Below are 4074 nucleotides of genomic sequence, written 5' to 3' on the forward strand. Positions count from 1 at the left end.
TAGAATTAACTTTTACAGGTTATTCAGTAAAAATATTAATAGTGACAATTTAAAAATTATGTCATAAACTGCATTTAAACATGAATTTGATTTATTATTTGTTAAAGACAATGAGTTTTAGCAAATGTTTTTTTGATAATAAAACGCAAATCCATGAAACGGTTTTATACGACCGGTCACTTTTCGGTCTTCATGGAATGGTCAAAATTTCGAATTTAGGTAAACATGAACCATCCATGAACAACCTTACACAATCGCTCCGCACCCCCCCCCCCCCCCCGTATGAAGGTTACTTTTTATTCAAAAAGGTTACATTTTTTTATATTTCTGGTAATTTCTGACAAGACCCGACTGGCAACACTGCAAATAATCACTAGTGGTCATACGCCAACGTCACTCGCCCGAAGCCATAAAAAAGAAAACAAAAACTTCCGGTTCCGGAAGAAAAAACAGCCAAGTGTTTTGCACTTTTGCAGCATACTCTCTTTTGATCTGTGTTTTGCAGTGCACAAAATCAGTGGTAGAACGTAGAACCTACAAGTTTTTTTGTTTTGCACGGTGTTTTATTTAATAAACGCTTCTGTTGTGCGAATTGGACGCGTGACGTGCTGAAGATTAAAGGTTAGTTCATTTATTTTTACTTTTACAAACAGAATTAATGATAATATGTAGTTCATATCTATCCCTTAAACCTTATTTACCTACTTTCAAACCCAGGCAACGTGTTCCAAGTGTTCCTAACCCTAAATAGTTCCTACATGTTCGATCCTGTTTAGTTATGCATATTACTCAATATCTATTTCTAATTATCTATGTGTAACAGAAAGGTGTTATTGTAAGTTGTAAATGTACATCGTGGACCCTGTCTTGCACTGCAATTGGAAAATAATACATAAATAGAACGTCTAAAATTAACAAATATCCTCAAATAAAATAAATTAATTGCTGTACAGTGACTGACATTGATGGAAAAGTCATAGTTTTTCCTTTCAATAATTATCATGTTGCTATGAAAATGCTACACTCATAGCACTTCAAAATTGTAAATGTAAATATAAAATACCCCCTAAACATCCTATCCACCTTATCATGTACTTTTATCCTACCTCGTTTAATTCTTAAAATTGTTAGTTATGTCTTAGCAAAGGTAACATAAATTTCCTCCTACATACCTATCTATTATTATATAATATAATTATAATTAATAGTGTTATTTGGTTTCAGACTTTGCATAATGGAATCAAAAAAATTTTTTTTGGTTACATTTTTAGATGAAGATGATGCTCCTGGCATAGTTTCATCAAAGTGGTTAAGATACCAACACTTGTTATTACCCTAATGTATGCACTGAAGAAATCAAAAACAAACTTGAAGAAGATGCCTGCACCTGAAGCAACATGGTCACAATATCAAATAAAAATACTTAAAAGTTATGGTAAAATAATTTTCTTTATTTTTGTATTGCTAAGTTATAACTAGATTCTACTATTGTGAGACTTTTTTATTTATTTCAGAAACTTATGGCGAAGCACGATTACATTTAAAAAAAGCGGAAGAAACCTGAAATTTGGACTCAGACGAAGCAGAAAATGATGTTACAAATGAAGTGACAGTGGACATAATGTCTGCTGTAAATTACCCAGTCACCTCCGGTTCTAAAGAGGCCAAGCAAACACAACTCAAAGCTGTTAACTGCCAATCAGGTAACAGGTTTTTATAACATGCAATGAGCTTCTCTCGTCAAAGATGCAATGCGACAAAATTTCATATTTTCACTTGTTTTAGTTATGACTTTTCCATGTTTTTTTATTTGTTACAGAGTGCATTACAAACAAGCAATATGCTATACAGCAGAGTCATATGATTCAGATTGTGTCAGACCTAGCTAACCAAATGGCTGAAATCAATAGAAAATTGGATTTACCGTTAGCTAGGTCCGAAGAAACATTTTCACCAACAGATGACAATGCAGGTCTTTCAGAACTTTTGGCAAGTCTACCAGTAAAGATATTGCAAGTTTTAATAATTTCGATGACCATTTAAAAATAAACAAGAATACAGGCAATAGTATGTATAAATTAAATACTTAAACACAGGGCAAATTTTATTATTCTATGAAAACATTCTAATGCTACTTTAATTAAATTTCAGATGTCATTTTTGTCTGGTATTGGCGGCAGAAATGTAAGAAGCCTTACGACTAATATGTTGAGACGAATAATTCTAGATGATGTAGCCGAGTTGTATTCGTTAACTGGGAAACAGATGAAAAATTCGAATAAAAAGTCATTTATGAGTACAGAAACCTATAAATTAATCTTTCGTAAGTACCTTTATTTTATTACAAACTTATACAGGGTGGTGTAAATGAATTCATAGGCAACCTTGCAGGGGGTGGCTCAGACCATCATTATGAACTTTTCCTATGACCAATTTTTCCTGTTTTCATACAAAAACTGATCACGAAAATAAAGTTGTTCATAATGATGGTCTGAGCTTCCCCCTGCAAGGTTGCCAATGAATTCATTAAGATACACCTGTATATCTCTCAATATACCTACTACTATTATTTTCTGAATCATTCGTGTTTGTTAGTGTTAATTATTTCTATTTTATTTTTCAGAAATATGTAGAAAAATCAACGAAGATGTAACTGAAGACAGTCTAAAAGAAATTATAAGTGATTGGCTAAATCAAGCTAAAGTTAGACTTTCAAGAAGGTAAGATTTAATTTATTTACATTAGATGTATTTTATTTTACACTAGCGACCCGCCCCGGCTTCACACGGGTACATGTATTATACATATGTATAAAACAAAGTTGCTGTCGCTGTCTGTTCCTATATACATATGCTTAAATCTTTAAAACTATGCAACGGATTTTGATGCGGTTTTCAACAATAGTTAGAGGGATTTATGAGAAAGGTTATATAATAGAACCCCATACGAATCCGGGGCGGGTCGCTAGTTATACATATATTACATTATTATTACACAAGGGACAGACAGACAGCGACTTTCTTTTATACTATGTACCTAGTGATTTACAAATTTTAGATGTGCTCCTTTCAGAATTTTAACTAATAACCCCTTACCCTTATAGTAGTTTTTAAGGATTACTATAAATATATTTATTTCAGACATAGTTCATAATTTTGTTAGTAGTACAGAAACTTATACAATTAAATGAAAATAATGTCTTAACCTGTGGTAAATATACTTGTTTCTTTTTGTTTCAGAGCAGAAACACAAAATAAAGAAAAAAACCAATAGCGGCGACCATGAAACCGATTTTTTCTCATTTAAAGTAAGATAAGATAAAAGTATAAATAATAAAAAAATATATGTTATGTTTGTTGTTTTATTTAATGTCAAACATGCATATTCATTGCAAGTTTGTTAAGGCAAACTTACATATAATTTATAGAAGCAGACATAATGCAAGTTTGTTAAGGCAAACTTACATATAATTTATAGAAACAGACATAATGCAAGTTTGTTAAGGCAAACTTGCATATACTTTATAGAAACACATTAATGCAAGTTTGTCGCTCGGAAACTAGAAAGTTTGATTTAAACTTGCCTCAAGTTTATATACTTGCCATGGCAAATTTGAAACAAAGCTTCATTTTTGATACATCAAACTTACTGCAAGTCAGATTCAAGTTTAAATTGTTATCTGGGCAATTACTGTTTTGTTCCAGGTTAATTACGGACACCGGAGATGCAGTCCCGGCCCTATCGCGTGTAAATAGCTTCTAAAATTAAAATAACTTGTAAATAGAACCTTCCTTAGTCTCTATAACACACACTCTCATCTTCTATTCATTAATTAGATCAAAATATTTTAGTGAAAACTTTAACTCGAATTAAAATATTCCGTTCCACTAAAAACAACAATGTATTGGGCGAAGCTAAAAAACAACGCCGTGAAATGGAAATTCAAATGAGGGACCAAGGAATCCGAATTTAGACGCGGCCTTAAAAATTTGAATTTGGAAGTGTCCGAAAAAAATAAGTATTGAAATTGGAACGCAATGGCGTCGCCTTCGACGACTCCGAAGGCGCCGTCGC

The 4074-nt window shown here is 32.3% G+C and overlaps 1 long non-coding RNA gene across 2 annotated transcripts; it reads left to right on the plus strand.

Annotated features, from left to right (window-relative positions):
• The first annotated feature begins 329 nt into the window (after window positions 1–329).
• Window positions 330–3350, plus strand: LOC135081821 (uncharacterized). 2 transcript variants are annotated; one of them, XR_010259284.1, is made up of 7 exons: window positions 330–621; window positions 1225–1435; window positions 1515–1703; window positions 1820–2067; window positions 2152–2323; window positions 2624–2720; window positions 3240–3350. It is a non-coding gene; the product is annotated as an uncharacterized LOC135081821 (long non-coding RNA). The 2 variants fall into 2 exon arrangements; XR_010259285.1 differs by having other exon boundaries at window positions 1272–1435.
• Window positions 3351–4074: the final 724 nt, after the last annotated feature.

This window comes from Ostrinia nubilalis, chromosome 20 (genome assembly GCF_963855985.1).
Source record: "Ostrinia nubilalis chromosome 20, ilOstNubi1.1, whole genome shotgun sequence".
NCBI lineage: Eukaryota > Metazoa > Arthropoda > Insecta > Lepidoptera > Crambidae > Ostrinia > Ostrinia nubilalis.